Source organism: Giraffa tippelskirchi, chromosome 13 (assembly GCF_054371585.1).
Source record: "Giraffa tippelskirchi isolate mGirTip1 chromosome 13, T2T-mGirTip1v1.2.pri, whole genome shotgun sequence".
Lineage (NCBI taxonomy): Eukaryota > Metazoa > Chordata > Mammalia > Artiodactyla > Giraffidae > Giraffa > Giraffa tippelskirchi.
Window position 1 is genome coordinate 10,602,248 of NC_137287.1, and position 25,243 is coordinate 10,627,490.

The 25,243-nt window shown below is 44.1% G+C and overlaps 1 long non-coding RNA gene across 2 annotated transcripts in view; it reads right to left on the reverse strand.

Moving 5' to 3' along the window:
• The window catches only part of LOC145532588 (uncharacterized), a 623,961-nt gene that overhangs the window by 211,270 nt on the left and 387,448 nt on the right, over positions 1-25,243 (reverse strand). The gene's annotated exons all lie outside the window — the stretch shown is intronic.

The window sequence follows — 25,243 nt, forward strand, 5'->3', positions numbered from 1 at the left end:
AAAGGAGCCTGGCGGGCTACGAGGTGGACACAACTGAACATACACATATACTTCTTTAATAACATAATCATGATTTCCCACTAGCAATATTGTCAGTCACTTGGAAGACTACATTCCACAGCCTTCCTTGAATCTATATTCAGATATGACTAAGTTCTGGACAATAAGATATAAGTAAAAGTAGTGTTTTTTAACACGATTTTTTAAATTTCAGGAAATGTCTTTAAAAGAAGGAGGCATCCTCTTTTACCTTCCACTTCCTCCATCTTGTTGCTTGGAATATTTATGTGAAGACCGGCTGCTCTAGCAGCCATACTGGACTATGAGGACAGTCTCATAGCCTAGGAACATGGAGTTGAAGAACACTGGATCTCTCACATCTTCCTGTAATGGCTTTAGCGTTCATGAGCCACTTATTCCAGGACTTCTTTTATATGAGACAGAAATCTATCTTACGTAAACCATCAAGTTATTGGAGGATTTCCTATTATAAACAGGCAAAGATACTCATGTGCCTGATTTCCTCCATTCCTCTTCTCCTCCACATCAGCTTCAGTTGGGTTCTATTTCTTTTCTTCTCCCTTTATTTCAAAGATTCTAAGGTCCCAGGACAGATGCTCCCATTAGCTGAGTTTAGATCAGGTGCCTGGCCTTTCTCCACCAGAGATGAGGGACATTGAATCTGTAGGAGGGGGCCTCCAGGGATTCCTGGACTGACCATGCCTTCAGGAGGTGAAGGTAATATCCCAGAGGGAAAAGAGGGTGCCAGTGACACAGGTCTGCCAGGTAACTTTCCATTCCTCCCTCTCCCGTTGAGTAGCTTGTCACTTCTGAGACCACAGCAGGAGCAGCAGTCAGTGTGTGCAACTGTGAATGCTAGTATCTCTGACTTCCCAAAAGGGGCAAACAACACTTACGTCATGGAGTGACTCCAGCAATGGCACAAGAAGTCACCTATTTGTGGCACAGGAGAAGGCTGGGGACTTCTTTGTCCCAACATTTGCTGCAGATCTACTAATGCCAGGCCTGCTCTACACCCTAAGGACACAAGGGTGCAGAGTTAACTGGCCCGACCGGTTCCCAAAGCCTAGAGGCAGATGCACAATTGACGGCCAAGTGTGTGATACAGGCTGTGGTGGAGAGGGGGGTGGAGGTTTACAGGAGGGCGCAAAGCAGCGTGTAACCCAGGCTGGGAGGACTTAAGAGAGGTGGGGGGGTAATTTCCCCAGTGAGTTCAACTTCAGAGCAGAACAGGAGCTGGGGGAAGCAGAGGGCTGGGCAGGCTGGAGGCAGGGGAGGGAGAGAGAGCAGAGCATGTCTGAGGAAGTGGGAGTTACACCGCTGGTCTTACTGAAGCCCAGAGCGTGAGGAGGTGTCGTGGGCCAGGAGCAGGCCGCGGAAGGCCCCATGGGATACACAATGGAGCCTAGATTTATTCTGTAACCAAGGGAGAGTCATTGCAGCCTCGTAATCATGAGAAGTGACTTGATGAAACATGCATTTTAGAGTGATTAGAATGATGACTCAATGTGGAAAATGGATGGCAGTGGAGGGGGCCAGAATCAAGGCCAGTTGACCAATCAGGAGCCTGTTGAAATAATATAATACAAAAATAACAGTGCCCTGAAGTGAAAAGAACACTGTTTTACAGAAAAAAAAAACCAAAAAACAATACAGCAATGTTCTGCTCCTGGCCAGTTCTTTTTGGTTCACCCAGTGAAAAGTCAAAACCATGATGCTAAACACCAGGCACGGCTCCTGGCCAGTTCTTTTTGGTTCACCCAGTGAAAAGTCAAAACCACGATGCTAAACACCAGGCATGTCTGCGGGCATTAGGGCAACCAGGACCAAGTGTACAGAGCGCTGGGAGCCCACCTGGTCCTCCAGTGGAGCATCAGAAAATGAGCAGTTCACTCAGTGCTTCTCGGACCATCTCTCTGGAATGTCAGTGACTTCCAATAAGCCTATCCTTTGTCAGGGGCTGGAAAGCTGACTGATAAGAATGGCACTGCTGGTGGGGCTTCCCTGGTGGTCCAGTGGTTAAGACTTCTGCTTCCAGTGCAGAGGGTGTGGGTTCAATCCCTGGTTGGGGAGCTAAGATCCCACATTCCTGACGGCCAAAAAGCCAAAACACAAAACTGAAGCAGTAGTGTAACAAATTCAACAAAGACTTAAAAAAGGTTCCACATCGCCAAGAGGAGTGGGATGGGGTGGGAGGTAGGAGAGAGGTCAAGAGAGAGGGAATATATGTATACTTATGGCTGATTCACATCATTGTACAGCAGAAACCGAAACAATGTTGTAAAGCAGTTCTTCTCCAAGTTAAAAAAATTAAAAAGAAAACTGGTCAAGGATATGAAGAAATAATTCACCGATGATGAACTACAAATTATTTTAAAAATAAATAAAAAGTTAAATGTTACTAGTGTTTAAAGAAAATACATAAAAATATGATGCCATTTTCTCCCTAAAAAAAAAAAAAAAAAACAAAACAGTTGACATCAAACATCTTTATAAGAAAAAAGAATAGTGTTGCTGGTTATACCAGCATTTTGAATGAATGAGAGAGATGCATGCATGCAAAGTCGCTTCAGTCATGTTCAACTCTTTGCAACCCTATGGACTGTAGCCTGCCAGGCTCCTCTGTCCATGGGATTCTCCAGGCAAGAATACTGGAGTGGGTTTCCATGACTTCCTCCAGGGGATCTCCTGTCTCGGGGATTGAACCCGGGTCTCTTATGTCTCCTGCACTGGCAGGCAGGTTCTTTATCACTAGTGCCACCTGGGAAGCCCCCAAATGAGGAAGGAATGAATGAATACATGAACTTATCAATTAATTGCATTTCTGGATCACGGTAACTCTGGTTTCCACAGTTAAACTTCAGGGTGGAGAGAGTTTTGTCTGTTTCCCCATCTCTGTCTATCTTTTTAAAAAATAATGCTGCTGCTGCTTAGTTGTTCAGTCATGTCTGACTCTTTGTGACCCCAGGGACTGTAGCTCACCAAGCTCTTCTGTCCATCAGATTCTCTAGGCAAGAATACTGGAGTGGGTTGCCATGCCCTTCTCCAGGGCATCTTCCCAACCCAGGTATCAAACCGGTGTCTCTTATGTCTCCTGCATTGGTAGGTGAGTTCTTTACCACTAGTGCCATTATTGAACCATCCTTACCCCCTCACTCCACAGAAAGAACTAAGCAATTATCCTCCATCAGAAACAGTATCTGGAATGCAAATGAGACAACCTATAGCCTGAAATTTTAAATGATGTTAGAGCCTTTTACTGACAGTGGAGCCAAATAATTTAGGAAATGTATTTTTTGTAAATGCAGAATAAAAGTTAAGCAGATAGGTAACACGTGGAACCTGAATTATCAAACATCTTGTTACTCTGTAAAACTCTTCACTGAGCTGTTGGCCTCCTCTTTGGAGCCCTGCAAGAAGGAGACTTCTTTTTCCAGGGATGGCACTTGTCCTGGTGGGAATGAATTCAGCCAGCGAAATAATGTGCCATATGCCTTGCTCATCAGTGCTTGTATTTATGCTGAATTGTCCACAATGGGTTTATCCCCTCTCCATTCTGACTCTTAATCTCCTGAAAGAAGACAAGGAAATTGTCTAGGGTAAATCCACATACAGGATTATCAAGCAGAGGCTGGCCCACATCTCATATTTAGAGAATGCTATGAACATTTGCCAATGAATGATCAAATCCCTTCATTAGCAACTTTGGGCCTATTGTTTTTCAGTTGCTTAAGTCGTGTCCAACTTTTTGCAACCCCATGGACTGCAGGCTTCTCTGTCCTTCACTCTCTCCCAGAGTTTGCTCAAACTCGCGTCCACTGAGTCGGTAATGCCATCTAGCCATCTCATTTGCTATGCCCCCTTCTCCCCCTGCCCTCAATCTTTCCCAGTATCAGGGTATTTTTCAATGAGTCAGCTCTTTGCACTAGGTGTCCCAGAAAATTCCAGTGGCCTTCTGGCCAATTTAAGTCAGGACACGGAGTGTTTGATCATACAAAACGACAGCACAGGACCTCCCTGGTGGTCCAGTGGTTGAGAATTGCCTGCCAATTCAGGGGACACGGGTTCAATCTCTGGTCTGGAAAGATCCAACACGTCATGGGGCAACTAAGCCTGTGTTCCACAACTACTAATCCCATGCTCTAGGGCCCAATAGTCGAATCTACAGAAGCTGGAACACTAGAGCCTGTGCTCTGCAACAAGAGAAGCCACTGCAATGAGAAGCCCATGCACCACAACCGGAGAAAGCCCACCACGGCAATGAGGACCTAGTGCAGCCAAAAATAAATCATGATAAATAAAACTTTAAAATAAAATTAACATTAACACTCCCTAACAGAGGAGCCTGGAAGGCTCCAGTCCATCGGGTCACAAAGAATTGGACACGACTTAGTGACTGAACAACAACACATAGACACGCCTCTACTAAACGAACCAATTAAACTTAATGAGCACAACAAAAAAGCTGAAAAAATGACAGCACAAACCAATGTTCAACCAAACAGCACCTACGGACCACCTCAGACTCACGAGAATAGCTACTATAAGAATAAAAAATGAATAAAAAAAACAAAATAGCAAGTGTTGGTAAGGATGCTGAGAAAATGGACCCCTTGTGCACTCTTGGTAGAAGTGTCAAATGCTACAGTCTCTGTGGAAAACACTATGGTACGTCCTCAAAATTGTTTAAATAGAACTATTACATGATCCAGCAATGTCACTTCTGGGTATGTATTCAAAAGAACTGAAACCAGAGTCTCAAAGAGTCATTTGTACACCCATGCTCATAGCAGCATTATTCACAATGGCTAAAAGCATTATTCACAATAGCTAAAACCCAAACGTTCACTGACAACGGATGACTAGGTAAGCAGAATGTGGTATGTGTACATACATACCAAGGAGTATTATTCAGCCTTAAAAAGGAAGGAGTTCTTTACCACCTGGGCCACCAGGGATGCCCTGGAAGGAGACTCTGACACGTGCTACAACCTGGATGAACCTGGAGGACATTATGTTAAGTGAAATACATCAACCACAAAAAGACAAATGCTGTATGATTACACTTCTATGAGAAACCTAGAGTATTCAAAAAATTCAGAGACAGAAAGCAGAACAGTGGTTGCCAGGGGCTGAGGGGGGCAGGGCACAGGGAGTTGGTGCTTAGTGGGTCAGGGTTTCAGCTTTATGGGACGAAAAGAGTTCTAGAGATGGAGGATGGATGATGGCCACGGAACTGAACTGTACGCATAAAAACGGCTGGGATGATAAGTATGGCGTTATGTGCATTTTGCCACAATTTTAAAACAGAATTAAAAAGCATCAGTGGGCCTGGAGAAGAGAAGAGGTGCCAGAGCCAATGTAAAGTGCATCGTGAGACTGTTATTTTTTTTTAATTTATTTTACGTATTTATTCCCCTTCATAATCTCACAGCCTTGTCATGGCAAAGGGGCTTGTGTAACTCAGTGAAGCTACAAGCCATACCGGGCCGGGCCACCCAAGATGGACAAGAGTTTATTTATTTGGCTGCGTTGGGTCTTAGATGCAGCACATGGGATTTTCATTCCATCATGCAGGTTCTTTTGTTTCGGCGCGCTGGTTCTCTCATTATGACGAGCAGGTTTAGTTGTTCTGTGGCATGCAGGATCTTAGTTTCCTGACCAGGCACTGAACCTGAGTTCCCTGCATTCCAAGGCAGATTCTTAACCATTGGACCACCAGAGAAGTTCCCCCTGCGACTATTTTTAAACCTAAGGGAAACATGCCATCTCTTCTTGCCCTCTGCCCTCTCAGTCCTCGCCTTTCTTATCTACCCTGTTCACGTTGGGGCTACAGAGACCATCCCAGTGTCTTTAGAGCTTGGGAGCTGCGTACTCTACTCCCTCCCCCACCATTAAGGTCACTGCCAAGACTTCAGCCACCCCTTAGTTCACATCGAGCCCCAAATCGAACCTCCAGATTCCTCCTTTCCACTTTGTTTCAGACTCACATTGTCACTTGCCTACTGGAAAGGTCCCTCTGCGGGTTCCACGGAGAACTCATTCTCTGCCCAAATACACCCTCCTTCCACACTCTGATCTCAGTTAACAGTGTTACTCCTGATCCAGACTTCTTCAGCAGGGTCTTGGGGCTCTTTCTTGAACCATCCCTACCTGCCTGCCTCTCCTTTTCTCATCTCTCAGGCATCGTCCTTTCATTTCTTTCACCAAAATGTTGACTCTCTTTTCTCCATTATCCCCTTCCAAGTTTCCCGGCACAGCGCCCTGTGCCGTGTCACAGCCTAATTGATCCCTCAGCTTCCTGTATTCTCTGAATTCCTACGTTCCGGTTTCTATACTCCTTTTTAAAAACATAGGTGTGACAATGTTTCTAACCCTCCTGCTTGCGTGCTTAGTTGTTCAATCATGTCCGACTCTTTGCAACCCCATGGACTGTAGCCCGCCAGGCTCTGCTACCCATGGGGATTCTCCAGGCAAGAATACTGGAGTGGGTTGCCATGCCCTCCTCCAGGGGATCTTTCCAACCCAGGCATAGAAACCCAGTTCCTCACTGCAGGTGGATTCTTTACCATCGAAGCCACCAGGGAAGCCCTTGTAAAAGAAATCACCTCCAATATCCCCAGACAGAGGGACGTACTTTCAAATATCTCAGGAAATGAACTAATTCTCCCAGCTCTGGGTCAGATGACAATTTTCCCGTCTAACCACTTGTGACAAGAAGGCTGCAGTCATTTAGGAAGAAGGCAGTTGTGGGGGGGCAGACTTCTAAAGATGACACTCCAAGACTCCTGGTCCTTCATTGTTAAATCAAACATGAATCTAGGAAATGCTGAGAAGGGATTCTGATAATGCAATTAAAATCCCAAATCAGTTAACTTTAAAATACAGAGATGATCTGGGTGGGCCTGACCCAACCAGGTGAACCCTTGAAAGAGGAAGCTTTTTCTGTAGCAGAAGGTGAGGGATAAGAGAGAATCAAAGAAAGAGAAGCATTCAATGTGCTGTTTTGGCTTTGAAGACAGAGGAACCACCTGCAAGCCCACAGACCAGCCCCTAGGAGTGAAGCGTGACCCCCCTAAATGCTGCCAACAATTGAATGAACCTGGAAGAATCATCTTCCTTAGATCTTTCATGTAAAAGCCCAACCTGGCCAACACCTTCATCTCAGCCCTGTGAGACCCCATGCAGGCTACCCACTCAAGCCCACCCACACATCTACCCAAAGGACTGCAAGCTAACTAGGTGCAAAGTACACAGGACCTCTCTCTATTATCTTTGCAACTTCCTGTTAATCTGAATTTCTAATTAAAAGCTTTTTAAAAAAAATTCCACTTAAAATCTATTAAGTAAAACACCTATGATTGAAGAAAAAAGAAAAAAATAAAGGACTGCAGGCTAATGAAGGATCTGGTTTTAAGCCACTGCATTTGTGGCCATGTGTTACAAAGAAATAGGAAATGAATACAGCACAGCCACTCTCTCTGTATGTCTCATGGTGGGGGCAGGCCCGGGAGGCCAGGATGTCCTGAGCCGACAATTTCCTCAGTAGCTGTTCCACCCACCAACCCATGTACCTCTATCTGCCCTTCATCACTTTCTCTGCTCTGTATTAGATTCACTTGGAACTTCACGGACTTTTCAAAAACAAGTATAAAAACTGTAATTACTTTTATCCTAATCTAGACATATTTTAGATTGCCAAAGCCTAGTCTTTCCACATCGTCTTTCCCACACATCCTTGTATATGCTTGTAATAAGCTTCATAAATCAATATCAACTACCCCATCCCCTACTTCTGTCCTCTCTCTCCCCCCACTCCAACACACACACACACACACACACACACACACACACACACACACTGCATGACCACATAATGCCTTCATCACATTTACTTCTTAACTGAAAGGAAATAAATGACAATTATCAACAAGAAAATAAAAGAGCACCCACCCTTAATCACTATCCACACTGTTTGCCAACTGTGGTTTCTGAACATGAAATTTGGAATCACTTAGAGAAAAATCTGAATCCCAGATGCCTTATTTAGTGGCTAAATGACAACCCTTAGTCTCAGTTTTATCATCTGCCAAATGGTTACAGTAGTATCACATACCTCATAGCATTCCTATGCATGTACACATACCAAGTCGTCTCAGTTGTGTCCAACTCTTTGCGATCCTAAGGACCAGAGCCCTCCAGGTTCCTTAGTCCAAGGGATTATCCAGGAAAGAATACTGAATTGGGTCGCCATGCCCTCCTCCAGGGCATCTTCCCGACCCAGAGATCGAACTTGCATCTCTTACGTCTTTTGAATTGGCAGGTGAGCTCTTTACCACTAGTGTCACCTGGGAAGCCCAGCATTCCTATGAGGATTGCTTAAATAATGCCCATAGAGCTCTCGGCAACTGCTTGGCATGGTACTGAGTAAGTGGGACCATTACACCATTACTGTTATAAAGGAAATGAAAGCATGTGAACCTTTAAAAGTAAGGAATTAGTATAGCTCAGGCTAGGTGGCCACAGTAGTTCAGTTTGGCTTGGGTTTTGAGTTTAGCCTAGTCTAAACAATTCTCTCCCTGGATCTGAGTCCATCTTTCTACCATATAAACTTTACCAAGCAAAGTCCAGCTAGTCATTTTTGAGTTACACCTATAGACACTAGGATGGTGAGGAATTGAGAAAGGAATGCAGGTAGGAGCCAGCATCATCATCTCTTCTGTCTGGTGCATTCCAGAGCAAAGCCTAGAATCTCGAGTGCTAGAAGCACACAAATAAGCCTGCAACCAGTCAGGAGCTGCTTTGGTGGGCCATAACTACCCTATCCATGCAGGAGGTCAGAGCAGATTACTGATGATGTCAACAGCAAATCACCAGAGATTAAATGGACACAAAGAAGCGCAGAGTGAGCCAGTAATTTCTCCGCATCTGATGTTCAAAAGAAAGAGATTGAGGACACAGAAAATGCAGTCAAACTTGACGTGGCCTTTGCTGGCCTTTGCTACCAGCAGCTCTTGGGACCTGGGCAGAATCTAAGGCATACTGTGGTCCCTAGTGTTCTTAGCCTGGCAGCGAAAATAACATGCTTAATATCGTACTCACCACCTCACTTTTGTTACTTTGATTTTTCCTACCTGAGCCTAATCAAGGGAACTTTGAGCTGGAGGGCTCTTATATCATTTTCAAGGATTTGGAGTAAGTTAGAGCTACCTTTCAAATTCAAGTCCTGGGTGTATTATTTTAATAATGGTATTAAACTCTCTGGTTCCCATTTGTTCTTTGAAACATGAGTACAAGTGATTCCCCCGTGGAGTTGTCAAGATTAATCGAGAAAACACATAAATGGCACCTAGCACATTGCCTTCGACATGATACAGTGCTTGCCAAGTGGTGTATATCAGCTTGCAGGATTGCATTTCACACCGGGATGAAAACTTCTCTCATTATAAGATTCTCAGATGTCCTATAGGCAAGTGAGTGCATTGTTGGTATCGTTTAGTCACTCAGTCGTGTCCGACTCTTTTGCGATCCCATAGACTGTAGCCCACCAGGCTCCTCTGTCCATGGGATTTCCCAGGCAAGAATACTAGAGTGGATTTCCATTTCCTTCTCCTGGGGATCTTCCTGACCCAGGGATCAAACCCTCATTGGCAGGTGGATTCTTAGCCACTGAGCCACCAGAGAAGCCCTAATGAGTGGATAGGTTTGAGTAGATAAAACCCCCTGAACTCACACTGGATCCACCAGTGGATTCCAAGAGCAAACCTGTTCCGGAACTTTGGGTTGGGTTAGAACGGTGGGAAATGCAAGCTGCCTTCACTGAATAAAAGGAGGAAGGGAGGGAGAAAATAAATGGGAACACTTCATTCTGCAGACAAGCTGGAAAGTGATTCCAGGGCTTGAGAATTACCCAGACTTGCCCAATGTTCTGCCACCGTGTAGGGACAAAATAACAAGACTGAACACGCCCACATCAGTGGCCTTGTCAACTCACTGAAGACTTTTGTATACATGTTACCCGGGAAACCTGCGATGGGTGGGCAGGGTCTGAGAACGCCTGGGGGCACCTCCATTTCTGGACATTAAATGCTCCAAAGTGAGCAGACAGTTACCATTCATCTCAGGCAGGAGGTCTTTACCTGGGGTTTGTAATCATAAATTTGGATGGAGGGGGGAAAAAAAGTACATCTCTAATTTTCCCTTACCTCTAACTGAAATCTAGCATTTCCTTCCATTTATGGATGTAGACAACACACTGCTGGAGAATCAGCGGTGCCTGAGACTTTATCCCTGATACAATCAAAGACATTTTCCTATCACATCATGCCTGTTGTAGATGTCACAAAATAGCAATTATGCTCTTTGTGACTTAAACTTAGACTCATTATTAGGCGCACCACTAGAATGTGTTACCTAAGGTGTTAAAAAAGAAACAGATCCATCAGTAGTATCAGTCGCTCAGTCGTATCCGACTCTTCGCGACCCCACAGACTATAGCTCACCAGGCTCATCTGTCCGTGGGATCTTCCAGGCAAGAATACTGGAGCGGGTTGCCATTCCGTTCTCCAGAGGATCTTCCCAACCCAGGGATTGAACCTGGGTCTCCTGTATTGCAGGTGGATTCTTTACCATATGAACTAAAGAGACAGATCCATTACTATGTCACAAATTTGTTTTTGTAATATTGTGATAAATAGTGTAAGCATAATTGATTTCTTCTTTGATCTAAGGTATTTGATTTTATTCCTTAGAAATGATTTCCTGGGAAAATGTCTATAGCGGGGGTCCCCATTCCCCGGGGCCACAGATCGGTATCAGCCCATGGCCTGTTAGGAACCAAACGGCACAGCAGGTGGTGAGTCCCCGGTGAGCAACTGAAGCTTCATCTGTATTTACAGCCACTCCCATTGCTCATCTTACTGCCTGAGCCCTGCCTCCTGTTAGTCAGTGGTGGCATTAGATTCATAGAGGAGTGTGAACTCTACTGCACCGGAATCATCCTGAAACCATCCTTACTCTCCCCTTCAACCCCCATCCGTGGAAAAACTGTTTTCCACCAAAAAAAAACAAAAACAAATGATCCCTTGTGCCAAAAAGGTTGGGGACCACTGGTCTATAGGGCTCACCAGACTTCCAAGTGGCCCATGACTTTAGTGGGGGGTAATGAACCTGCTGCCTAAGAGCCCAAAGCATCATGACCCAGCCCTGCAGAATATGCCCTGAAATATGCCCAGGAAGTGACCCCTAAGGAAGAGGGTATGCACTGCACCCTGGGGAGGATGAGAAATCCTACAAGGCGAGGAATAAATGGAATTGACTTGATGGAGCACCCACTTCATGTCACATACTTTTTTTTATCTTTAATTTTTTATTTTATTTACTTATTTCTGGCTGCACTGTGTCTTCACCGCTGCATGCTGTCTTTTCTCCAGTTGTGGCGAGAAAGAGCTACTCTCTAGTTGTGGTTCTTATTGCGGCGGCTTCTCTTGCTGTGAAGCACGGGTTCTAGGGTGCTTGGGCTTCAGTAGTTGTGGCACACGGGCTCAACTGCCCTGTGGCATATGGAATCTTTCTGGACAGAGATCAAACCTGTGTCCTCAGCATTGGCAGGTGGATTCTTAACCACTGGACCACCAGGGAAGTCCTGTACTTTACTGAAATCCTGTAATCCCTTAGAGCAACCTCATGAAGTATGAACAAGTTCTCCCATTTTACAGATGAGGAAACTGTGACTCAGAGAAGTGCAATCATTCTGCCAGGAAGCAAAGGCTCTAGTACAACTCTCACCCGGGTTAGCTTGACTTTCGACTCTCTGACCACAGCCGTGACAGTGACATGAAACTGTCACACGAATGAAGAGGTCAGTGCATCCACCAGAGAAGAAGCCACCTTGGGTGGCCTTGGAGGCGCACCACCTAGAGTGCCCCTTATGAGAACCTGCTCCGAGGAATCCAGCTTCAGCACCTTCAGCTCCTTGGCAGCATCTGCTCTGAGGACATGCCCCGCCTGGCCTCTCCCAGGGATGGAGAAGGGTGGGGCCATTCCTGCCTGCGAAGCACAGGTCTCCTGGGATGGACGATCTGCCTACAATCCAAGGCTTCTCCTATCCAAGGACACCCTCCCAGCTCCCCTCCGTCCTTCTCAGATGCAGACCGGCACTGTGGTCTGAAGGCTCTCTGGCCTCTTCCTGCTCTCTCTCCCCTTCATCCTTCATGGGTATTTCCTTACGTGGATACCTGCTTTCATCTTGATGCCTGTCTTGCAGGACCCAAATGAATGCAGCCCCCAAGTCTGGGAAAAGCTACAACCCTACCTCCCTCTAATGAGCAATCAAAGGAGAATGTGTTTCTTGTGAGAGATCCACGGGCCAAGGAGGGACACCCAGTGGCTCCTTCTAAGGGCCATTACGTGCAAAGTCCAAGAAATACATGTGGCAGGAGGCAAGGCTGTTAAGGCTGAAAAGAGCATCATTATATTAAAAGTCAAGATAACGGTTACACTGATGAAGAATATTCTGGAGAGGAGGCATGAAAGGGGATTCCTGGGGTATTGGTAACGTTCAGTTTCTTGAGCTGGGTGCTGAATACACAGAGGTGCTTTTTGGTGACAATTCATGGAGAAGTTCATTTGTGATTGGTGTAGTATACTGTCCATCTATTTTTCCTCATTAAAAAGTAAAAACAAACAAACAAACAAACAAAAAAACACTAGGTAGAGGGACTTCCCTGGCAGTTCAGTGGCTAAGACTTTGCCTTCTAATGTAGGGGGTGTGGGTTCAATCCCTGGTCAGGGAGCTAAGATCTCATACGCTTCATGGTCAAAAAATCAATATATCAAACAGAAGTAGTATTGTAACAAATTCAGTAAAGACTTTTAAAAAGATCCACACCAAAAAAAAAAAAAAAAAACTAAAAAATCTAGATGGATTTGCAAAGCAGAAATAGAGACACAGACGTAGAGAATGGACATAAGGACATCGGGGGGTAGTAGGGTGGGATGAATTGGGAGACTGGGGTTGGCATATATAAACTTGCTGTTGTTGTTTAGTCGCTAAGTTGTGTCTGACTCTTTTGCAACCCCATACACTGTAGCCCACCAGCTCCTCTGTCCATGGGATTTCCCAGGCAAGAATATTGGAATGGGTTGCCATTTCCTTCTCCACAGGATCTTCCCAACCCAGGAATCAAACCTTCGTCTCCTGCATTGGCAGGCGGGTTCTTTACCACTGAGACACCAGGGAAGTACCATATATACACTATTATGTATAAAATAGATAACTAATGAGAACCGATTGTATAGCACAGACAACTCTACTCAATGCTCTTTGGTGACCTAAATGGAAAGGAAATTCAAGGAAGCGGGGATATATGTATACACATGGCTGATTCACTTTGCTGTACACCAGAAGCTAACCCAACATTGTAAAACAGCTATACTCCAATAACAGAAAGAACTAGGTATATTTCTAGTACTTAGCACCTCTCCCAGTGAGGTGAGATTTGAGGGACTGCTCTTTGTATATAGAGCTTCCCTGGTGGCTCAGATGGTCTTCCTGCAATGCGGGAGATCCAGGTTCGATCCCTGAGTTGGGAAGACCCCCTGGAGAAGGAAATGGCAACCCACTCCTGTATTCTTGCCTGGAAAATCCCATGGACAGAGGAGCCTGGTGGGCTACAGTCCATGAGGTCTCAAAGAGTCGGACAATGAATGAGCAACTTCACTTTCCTTTCCTTTCTCTGTATATACAGGATGCAAGGTATTCATTAAATGGGGGGTGGGTACTTTGCACAGTCCACCACGAGCTCTGGGGAACCCTGATGTGAACTTGACTGTGGTCCTTAAAGAACCTTAAGGCTATTTATTTGGGGTCCGGGGTTGCTAACAGAGGTTCTAGACTTATCTGATATATATGCCCTTTATAGCCAAATGTTGGTTGAATAAATAAATGACTTACTTATATCTTGACATTTTGGAGATGTCAGAAAGAGAAGAAATAGGGAGTTCTACAATCCCCGGTATTGCCTGTGGCAGGATTCAGCGCTTGACTTTGAAAGCATGATGTGTAGCCTCGCCAAGAGAATGAATCTTCCCCGGGTGGAGGGATGTGGATATATGTTTGACAAATCAATTCCGTTCTCTGAGAAGGAGAAGGGAGACTCCCACAGGGGTCAGGCAGCTCAATTACCAGAGGCAAAGCAGGGTGGCAGAGGTCTTGCAGAATAAGGTGGCCCCTTGTGCCGACGGCTACACGGGGACTGGCTAGCGTCACCTGGTCAGCTGGGCACCACTGCAGGGAGCCTCTGAATTAATGACATCCTCACCTCCACCAGTGGGGCCAGCCTCCGCCTTCATTCTCTCAGGTTCAGAAACACCTCACGGCTAAAAAGCAAGCAGTGCTCTGCTAAACAGGAAAAATGCCCCCAGCGGGTCCTGGGAGCCTGGACAACAGTTGCCTTTCTCTTGTTATTCAGGGGGACCGTCTACCCCAGGGCCCCTCTCCCACCAGTGCCCGTGACTGAGATCATTTACTCTTCCTCCCAAGCAGAGGGAGCTAGTATTGTGGTACTCAGGGAAGTCATAGAGAATACATTTTCGGATCAACAGCAGCACAAAAGAGGCAATGAATGTAAGAGTTAAGAGTGTGGGATAAATATATTCTAGGGAATTCCCTGATGGTCCAGTGGCTAGCACTCCATGCTCCCAATGTAGGGGGCCTGGGTTCGATTCCTGGTCAGGGAACTAGATCCCACATATGCCACAACTAAGAGTGTGCATGCAGCAACTAAAAGCTGGCTCAGCTGAAGAAATAAATAAATATTATATATATACATATATGTATATAATTCTACCACTCAGTAGCAATATAATCGCAGGCAAATTTTTTCACCTCTCCAAGCCTCCATCTTATCATTTATTACCATAAGTATTTGTTACAGTACTTAGTTCAGAGAATTGTGAGATTTTAGTTAATATGTAGAGAATGCCATAAAAAAGTGCAATTGATAGACATCAGCTATTCCTATTGTAGTAATCATTAGTGTATGTGCAATCACTTCAATTGTGTCAGATTCTTTGTGAATCTATGGACTAAAGCCTGCCAGGTTCCTCTGTTCACGGGATTCTCCAGGCAAGAATACTGGAGTGGGTTGCCATGCCCTCCTCCAGGGGATCCTCCCAACTCCAAGATCAGACCCACGTCTCTTATGTCTCCTGCATTGGCAGGTGGGTTCTTTACCACTCTTCCCACTAGGTGGGAAGCCCTAATTAGTGATACCCACCAAATATTTCCTGCTCTTTGTATTCAGGTACATGGCACATGGTAGATTTCTCCGGAAAGGTAAACTAGCCACGTGACTTGTTTTAGTCAATGAAATATATCACGTGTCATCTCCAGGCAGAAATTTTAAAAGCTGGTATGCAGTTCACCCATACTACTTTCTTCTTGGAAAACATGGCAACATAGAGATGAAGCTTCCTTTAGTCTGAGGGCTTGAGTGGGGAAGAGAAAAAGCCAAGATCCCAGCCCACCTTAGGTAGACCTGTAGTATGAACAAGAAGTACACCTCCACTGAAATGTAACCTTTATTTGCTTTGACATAATCTCATCTTTTCGACCTAAAGAAAAAAGCGGGGTTGGTGGGGCCTAAAGGGACTTCCTGGTGATCCAGTGGTTAAAAATCTGCCTTGTAATGCAGGGAAAGTGGGTTGAATCCCTGGTCGGGAAACTAAGATCTCGCATGCCACAGAGCAGCTAAGCCTGTGAACCACAACTAGAGAGTCCAAGTGCCACAATCTCTTTGATGCAACTAAGACCCAACACACATATATATACATATATATGTGCATATACATATAGGTATATATATGGTACCTAAAAATGAGATCCCCACGTGGCATTAATGGTAAAGAATTCACCTGTCAATGCAGGAGATAAAGGTTGGATTCCTGGGTTGCAAAGATCCCCTGGAGAAGGAAATGGCAACCCACTCCAGTATTCGTGCCTGGAGAATTCCATGGACAGAGGAGCCTGACGGGCTGCAGTCCATGGGGTCACAAAGAGTAGAACATGACTGAGCACAGACACACACACATCATAACACAACCCTCAAATACATGGAGCTAACTTATGACTCGAGGGGGTTAGTCTACAAAAAGGAAACCATCACTGGAGGCTGGAAGGGGCCACCCCTAAGATGCAGGGCTGAAGTATGTGGTAAAACTGCCACCTTCACTAACCTAGAATACAGGTAATATGTTATAGCTCCAGAGAGGTAAGTTACGAGACAAAATTTTCATTTTGATTGCATTGGCTTCATTTGGTCAGCTGATACAAGAGAGCAGCTCAGAAAAGCAGCAGCCAGGGACTTCCCTGGTGGTTCTGTGGTTAAGAATCCGCCCTCCAATGCAGAGGACACAGGCTCGATTTCTGGTCAAGGAACTAAGATCCCACGTGCCTTGGAGCAACTAAGCACACACGCTACAACTACTGAGCCCAAGCACCACAACTAGAAAGTCTGCTCACCAAAATGAAGGATCTATCTGACCCAATGAAGATGCCGCGTGTTGCAACTAAGACCAGATGCAGCCAAATAATAAGTAAAAATAAACAAATATTTAAAAAAAGAAACCTGAAGTGGGGTGTGTTTTAAGAAAAGAAAACAGCTAGTTTGCCAGCAGGAAGGACTAGAAACGCAAAGCCCCGAAATTCAGAGACTTGTAGATTTAGAAGAGTAAATGTTAGAGATAAAACCGAGAAGTACAAAAGCCCATGAAGACTTTGCAGCAAGATCAGATCAATAGTTTAGCCTCACACCCACTGTTGATGTTTATGAACATCCTTACAACTATGCTTGGAACCCCAGCTCCACACAGGGGAACGCAAGAGCTTCTGCATCTGGGGTTTGGAGGGCGTGGACTCACTCTGGCCCACACCTAAGTCTAAGACCCAGGGTCCTCCCAGAGACCTGGTCTGTATTCCCATCTTATCTCACCTCCTGTCTCACAATTCCCAGTCCCTGTCTTTGCTCTCTGTCCAAAATTCCAGCATTTTTTTAGCTCCCTGCCTTGCAAACCCCACCCTGTCCTTCTAGGGGTCTTTTCCTGAGCCCTGATCCTAACGGTTATGTCTCCACCAGCTCCTGTCAGGCCACTGGGATCCGGCAAACCTGAGCCTCTGGATATGACCCTGGCCAAGCAGTCTTGAATCCGTGACATTTGCCTGTAAGTCTTCAATATGCCCCCAACTCGGTTGTCTTTCTGGGCTTTCTCTAGTGGTCGTAGGCCAAGGACTGGCCAGTTTATAAGCCATGACTGAGCAAGTATCCCAGTGTTAGCACAGCGTGCCTGCATGCGTGCTGTCGCCTCAGGCATATATCTTTGCAACCCTGTGGACTGTAACCCTCCAGGCTCCTCTGTCCATGGGATTCTCCAGGCAAGAATATGAGAATGGGTTGCCATGTCCTCCTCCAGGGGAACTTCCAGACCCAGGGATCGAACACACATCTCTTACATGCCTCCTGCTTTGGCAGGAGGGCTCGTCACCACTGAGCCACCAGGGAAGCCTGTTGTTACCACAAGGATCCTTGATATTTGGCCACCCAGGGCCATGGGTCTGGGGCAGCATTACTTTCAAGGCTTAGGTTTGCCTTGCTCATATTTAGGACTGACTTCTACTCTGTTCTCCATGGTTTCCCTCCTGGTATTTTTTTTCTTCCCATCTCCACAAAACATTAGTTTGCAAATGTCCCATTTTAGAGAGCTTTTCGTCTTTAGAAAAACCCACAGTTCTGTTCTCGTGAATCTGGAAGTTAAAATGTAACATCCATGTTCCCAGCCGCGTGAGAAAATGACATCCTGATGCATCACCCCTGACATTCAGTCTGCCTGGCTCACACACCTGCACGATTGTCAATTGTTTTTAATTTTTCCTCCCAATCAGAAGAAACCTGAGAAAAGACACCTTAACATCTGCTGGGCTTTCAGGCAACTCATTATACGAATTCAGCACCTGGGCTGCCTGTGGAGTGTCTGCTCAGTTTTCCCCAGAAAGAGAGTTCCTAGGGGGCTCTACGCTCATCTATTCATCAGACAATTGATACAGGCAAATCTCATAAACGTCAAAGGAAAGTGGATTCAAGAAGCTTCCTTTAGTACATTTTTTAAAAGGTTTTTTTTTCTTTTGCTGTGGGCCATTTTTGAAGTCTTTATTGAATTTGTTACAATATTGTTTTCTGTTTCATGTTTTTGGGTTTTTGGCTGCAAGGCAGAGGGGATCATAGCTCCCTGACCAGGGATCAAACCCACACTTCCTATACTGGAAGGTGGAGTCTTAACCACTGGACCAGCAGGGAACTCCCACTATATTTTAGCAACAACAAAGATCATCCTTAACAATGTATGAAGGGGAACAACACAGCAAGTATTTATTCCGGAAGAAGGAGAGACAAGAGAAAGAATGTGGGAAGAATGGGGAAGGGGGAGAGAGAGCTGGGGGAGGAAGGGAGGGAGGAGAGAAGAAGGCAGAGAGAGAGGGGGAGAGGATGAAGCTAAACTGGGCTGAGCAAGCTGTCCACTGGAGTCTACTCCAGAAATGTTCTAGACTGTGCAATGCAGAACCACATGGCAGACCATGTGAAGAGCATCCCAAGGACATGACTGTCCACTGCTGTCATCTAGCTTACAGTCACATGGTGAGGCAGGGCCAGGAAACATATCTTGTGAATGAATCACGGGGCCATTAAAGAGTGAAGACCCCCTAGATTGTTGAGACTACACACTGGCTCGGCCCCATAAATATTAGCAGTTCTGTACACCATAGAGAAATGCGGGCCACAGACTACATCACACTGTTGGAATGTGATACCAATAAAATCTTATAACTGTTAATAAATTTTCATCATAGGCAAGTGTTCTGGACAACAAAGTTATTGTCATATTATGCAGTTGGCCCTGAGTTAAGCACACGTTTCTATCTGAAATAAGTCAGTATAAAATCTTTTACAACATATTACCTTGAACAACAACCATAACAAGTTTTATCTTATTTGTGACCATTGAACGAATATAATTTAAAAATAAAACTCTTCTGCTTTCCTCTGTGCAAACTGCCTACTCCTCACCCCACCCCCCTCCAAAAAAACCCTCTAAATTATCAAGGGAATCTTTCAGCTGAATTATTCCCAACTCTGTCATCCTACCATTATGAAAGTGAACGTGTTAGTTGCTCAGTCATGAATGACTCTTTGAGATCCCATGGGCCATAGTCTGCCAGGTTCCTCTGACCATGGAATTCTCCAGGCAAGAATAATGGAGTGGGTTTCCATTTCCTCCTCCAGTGCATCTTCCCAACCCAGGAATCGAATTTGGGTCTCCTGAATGGCCATTAATCTGCAAATGTCCTCACCTCTTTCAATTACCCAACATAAGTGTACATTGAAACACAACAGCTCGTACCACAAAAGTAAGTCTACATGGAATTTTTAAAAAGGACTTGGAACAGTGTAAAGCCATTAAGTGGTTTTGAAAATTGAGTGGACAAACCAATCATCAACAAAGGAATTAAGAAATGAATTAGTGGCTTCCCTGGTGGTCCAGTGGCTAAGACTCCACCCTCCCAATGTAGGTGGAGCTGGTTGGATCCCTGATCAGGGAACTAGATCCCACATGTGCCAGCTACGAGTTCACATGCCGAAACTAAAAAGATTCCACAGGCTGCAATGAAGATCAAAGATCCTGAGTGCCATAACTAAGACCTGGCACAGTCAAGTAAATATTTTTTTTTTAACAAAAAGAAAGAAATGAATTAATACAAGAGCCTGAAATACAATATGAAAGAAGTGAGAAAATGTGAATTGGGAACATTATCAAACTCTACTTTCACCCTAGGATCAGAACACTTATTATTAATTTTTTATTAAAAATTAAATTGTCACCAGACCAGTTGGTCTTAAGTTTTACATGATTTTTGCTGTGCATGTGGAGAGAATGATTTCCAGAAACACACTCCTGTTGACCCCACAGAGTATGAGGTAAATAGATTGTACTGGTGGTGTTGAGAAGTTGGCTTCTTGCCATTTTGTGTGAAGGCAGGGAAAAAGACTGCTAGGGAGTCAGAAAGTATGTGTTAGGTGCAATTTTTAGTTCTCTGGATATGAAATACTCACCACTTTATATTTGAGGACTCACATGTGAGTCTTAATGTAGAAAGATGGAAAAGGACAAAATCATAAGGCGATATCTAATAGTGTGCTAGTAATCTAATTATTTTACAATTTGCCATGTTTCTTTAAAAGGCTTGATAAGTAGGCTATTTTTTTTTTTTTCTACCCAAGTCTGCCTTCTTGTTCTCCCTCTTGTTCTAAACAGGAAGAACAATCCTGATGATTATGAATGAAAATACACAGTACCTGGTGGGATCATGGCTTCTCATTCTATTTCATCCCATTCATAAACCATCCTAGGTAAGTTACTGGTTGAATACAAGTACTGAATTATTCAGTGGAAACTGCATGGAAATATCCTGTGAAATAAGGGAGAGCCTATAATATGCATTTAGTATTCTTTCAGTCAATTGTCTTAAGTCATGTCTACCTAATCCTTCTTCCTACCTTCAGCTCAGCAAGCCCTTCAGCTTGCACACACACACAAGCACACAAACTCATTCTAAATAATCCTTCTCTGCCTTAACACAAGGAAGTCTTCTTTAACATACCTCATTCCATAATAAAATCCTTGTCAGAGCTATTTTTAAAATAAAGGACTGCTTTCGAAGAAAAATTATAAATAGTACTTCATTAATCGAGACCCAGCCTCAGTAATTTTACATATGTAAGAAGAGTGTAAAAAATGCCATATCTGATCCCTTATGATCACAAATGATTTCCACTCTTATCACAGTCATCCTTCTATCCTGAGGGTACGGGTGGCCCATTTCTAAAGCAGGTGTATTTTAAAGAGTTTGGTTTACATGGTTCCAACTTAAAATGAATTAGCAAATGAAATCCAGGGATACATTTGAGTAAGAAAGAGGGCTACAAATGGAGTGAGGCTTGATTGAAAACTGTAAGATACATCTGAATCCAACAAAGATTTTAAAAAATGATTTTGCTCTGCACTTTCCAGTAGTATTCAATGAACAGATTCATATCATAAACGGAAGAGTGGAAAGAGTAGGGTGATGATTTGCCTAGAGGAAGAGATAGAGGTAGAGATAAAAGGCCAGTGTTTGGAAGTCAAGAAGAAGGGAGGAAGGTGGGAAGGAGGAAGGGGAAGACCATGTTGGAAGAGGAAAGAGACAGAGGGAAGAAGAAGAAGAAAATCACCATTTAAAATATCTGTAGGAATAATTATATTAGAAAACAAATCCATGAAGCCTTCAGTGGGGCCCAAGGCTACTGTGTACAGGGTGCCTCCAGCATTCTGCACTCTCATGTAGCCAAAAGTAGGGTGTCCTGTGCTCACAGTGATGGTCCTCACATGGAAAATAGTGTAAACTCCAAGTTCCTCTTGGAGTCCTGCAGGCTAGGGGCCCTGATATGCAGATGAACATCAGTGCTGGAAGAGGCTTGATGGTCCTGACTCCTCCCTGGTCTACAGTCATTGTTGCTGTTCAGTCGCTCAGTCAGGTCCGACTCTTTGCAACCCCATGGACTTTCTTGCCAGGCTTCCCTGTCCTTCAGCATCTCCCAGAGCTTGCTCACACTCATGTCCATTAAGTCGATGATACCATCCAACCATCTTCATCCTCTGTCATCCCCTTCTCCTCCTGTCTTCAATCTTTCCCAGCACCAGGGCCTTTTCTAATGAGTCAGCTCTTTGCATCAGGTAGCCAAAGTATTGGAGCTTCAGTTTCAATATCAGTTCTTCCAATGAATATTCAGGATTGATTTCCTTTGGGATTGACTGGTTGGATCTCCTCGCAGTTCAAGAGACTCTCAAGAGTCTTCTCCAACACCACAGTTCAAAAGCATCAATTCTTTGGCACTCAGTCTTCTTTATGGTTCAACTCTCATATCCATACATGACTACTGGAAAAATCATAGCTTTGACCATATGGATCTTTGTTGGCAAAGCAATGTCTCTGCTTTTTAATATGCTGTCTAGATTACACTTTCATAAAGAGGAATTATGTCACTGTCACAAAGATATACAATTGCTTCCCTGACCTGTACCTTGGTTATCTCTCCAGGTTCATCTTTGGCCATCTCTCACTTACAACGAATTTTTGTTTTTTCATTTTCTTCCCAGAGTCAGGTTCTTTATAAGAGCCTTCACCGATTTGTCTTCTTTTGCCAAAAAAATGCCCTTCTCCTCTCTCATCCCCTGAGTATCACTTATTTCTTCAGGAATCAAGCATCCTATCACCAGCCAAGGCCCTTGTAACTGAAGCCACAGAAACCCCAACTCAATTGGTTTATTTATAACAAAGATGTATTGTAAAACATGAGGTCTTTTTTAGATGAAAATATTACTTTGGTTTTTTAAAATATTTAATTGGTGGATAATTGCTTTACAATGATTGTGTTGGTTTCTGCTGTATAACAACCTGAATCAGCCATAAATAAATATATCTATATCCCCTCCCTCTTGAAGGACGATGGGACAGAAAGATGGACAAAGCAGGGTCACTGATGACATTGTTGAGGAGCTGAGTTCACCAGCCTGAGAAGTCCCAGATGGATCCTTTGCCTATTTGGCTCCTTTGTGGTTGCAGATGGATGGTATGGCTGTATTACAGGCAAAACACGAGGTCACAACATCATTCAGAGGGGAGGAAAGCCTCTCTCGGTCTCTGAGTGTCTCTCTTTAAGAGCAAGGAAATATTTCTCAGAATCCTCAGACTTTCAATTCTCAGTGACCAGCACTGTAGAACAAACCCATGCCTAAACCAATCACCAGCAAGAGAGGGATTACCATGATTGGATTAGTGAAGCACAGATTACAGGAACAGAATTAAGTCAGCCAGAAAAGAGGATGGTGTCAGATTGGCAACCAACATGATCTTCTACAACCCTCAAACCCTTGCATGTTGCTTTAGGGGACCATGTCCTGCCACTGCTCTCGATTGTGCCCCCTCAGAAATCTGAATCATCTATATTGTGATCAACTATTCACTTATATGCACACATGTTATGTTGCTCAGTCATGTCTGACTCTTTTGCGGCCCCCTGGACTGCAGCCCGCCAGGCTCCTCTGTGGAATTTTTCAGGGAAGAATACTGGAGTGGGTTGCCATTTTCTCCTCCAAGGGATCTTCCTGACACAGGGACTGAACCCATGTCTCCTGTGTCTCCTGTATTGGCAGACAGATTTCTTTACCACTGAGCCACCTGAGGAGTCATTCACATTTTTGTCTACCCATTAATTTTAGAGCTTCTTAAAGTTAGACATTATGGCTTATTCACTGTTACAGTCTAGAACCTAGTACAGGTTTGGGGCTTAAGAATGAATGAATAAATGAATACATGAATGACTATATAGAAAGTAAAATGTGAGGCGCTCAGTCATGTCTGACTCTTTGCAATCCCGTGGGCTGTAACCCATAAGGTTCCTCTGTCCATATGACTCTCTAGGCAAGAATACTGGAGTGGGTTGCCATGTCCTTCTCCAGGGGATCTTCCTGATCCAGGGATCGAACCTGGGTCTCCTGCAGTGCAGGCAGATTCTTTTCTGTCTGAGCCACCAAGGAAGCCCAAATCATTGCATAGATGATAGCTATTGGATACATGGGTAATCAATAACTTTCTAATGTAGCCATTCTTTTTCCCATTCTACACTTGAGCGAATTCCCCCTCAGAAAGAATGAAAAGCTTTTGCATCCATTATCATGCTATGGAACAGAGCCAGAACTTAACTTCAGAGGCTCTAAGCTGAATGCTGCATCCAATAGAAATGAGGAAAAGAAGGCCCGAGTATTAAAAGACCTTCCCAGTGTCCCAGAGTAGCAGTGCTTGGAACTCTTTTTTTTTTTTTTTTTTAATATAATTTTATTAACATGTCCAAAGACCATTTAAAACATTGAGTATAGACCCACACATAATCCTAAGACTTTTATTCAACCTGACTCAAATCTTACTCCGACTTTAGCTTTTTTTTTTCAATCCCAGAAACATTTATATAACAAATGGACCATGATCTTTTGAGGATTTGGCTTGCAATCCCAACAAATTAAGGACCCTGAAGAATCAATTATTTTTACTTATCTCCCAGGCTAAAGGGGAGGAAGCCCTACATTTCTGGAACTTTGGCTTGAAACCTCTTGAAAGCATTACAGAAAAGCCAAGGGAATTAGACAATAAGAATTCTTTCAAAACAGTAGGATTTAGAGGATCTTATTACCTACTTTATAATCTTACCTTAAGGCTGTAGAAAGTATTAATTGGAGCAAAGACATCCATAAGGGAAAAGCGACTGTAAGTCATCTACATTGTTGAAGTCTGTCTTTTATCTCTTTAATTTGTTCCATTGCCTCACCCTCGGCATCTCTTTCAGATAAACCTCCCCAACTCTTGACTCCCTAGTGTATTTCTTTTTTCCCCTCGGGACACAGACAGGAAAAATAAAAAGAGCTGGGCCAAGTGAATCAATGGCACTCCAAACTCCATTTCCTGCCCCATTCAGTGGTTGATCTCTTCAAGAAAAGTGGGTTGGAGAACAGAGTAGGCGCTAGACACGAAGAAAAACTCCGAAGTATCTCTAGAACTACCTTATATAAGGCCTGAATCCCCAGCATCCAGTTCTAACTAGAAGTAATATACTGTTTCTCAATAGAAAGTGTGAAAGATTTTAAAGTAGGTTGGAAGCCACTCTGATAAATGAAAGCAGGATGTGCTAATAGCATCCTGTGGTTCCTCACTCACTATGCCTGGGAGACCACCCCGTCCCACTCACACATTTTCGTAGCAGGATTGGAAATTTTTTTTTTTTTTTTGAAGTAATCATCTTTGGCAAAAAAAAAAAAAAAAAAAATCATAATCCCATGGAAAATGGCCGGAGAAAAAGGGACTTTTGATCTTCATAAGGGGACCAAAAAGCCAAATCAACCCCTGTTTTAAGGAAAATGGGTCTTGGTATGATTTCCTCTCCCAATTTGTAAACGGTTTCTCAGTGCATTAGGCTAACACAGAATTCCCTCTTTGCAGAAAATTTCTGAAGGCAATCAAGGGTACTGAAGTATTCCTCAAAGTGCAGTCCTTGATTCAATCGAAAAATGCCAGTTCCTGGGT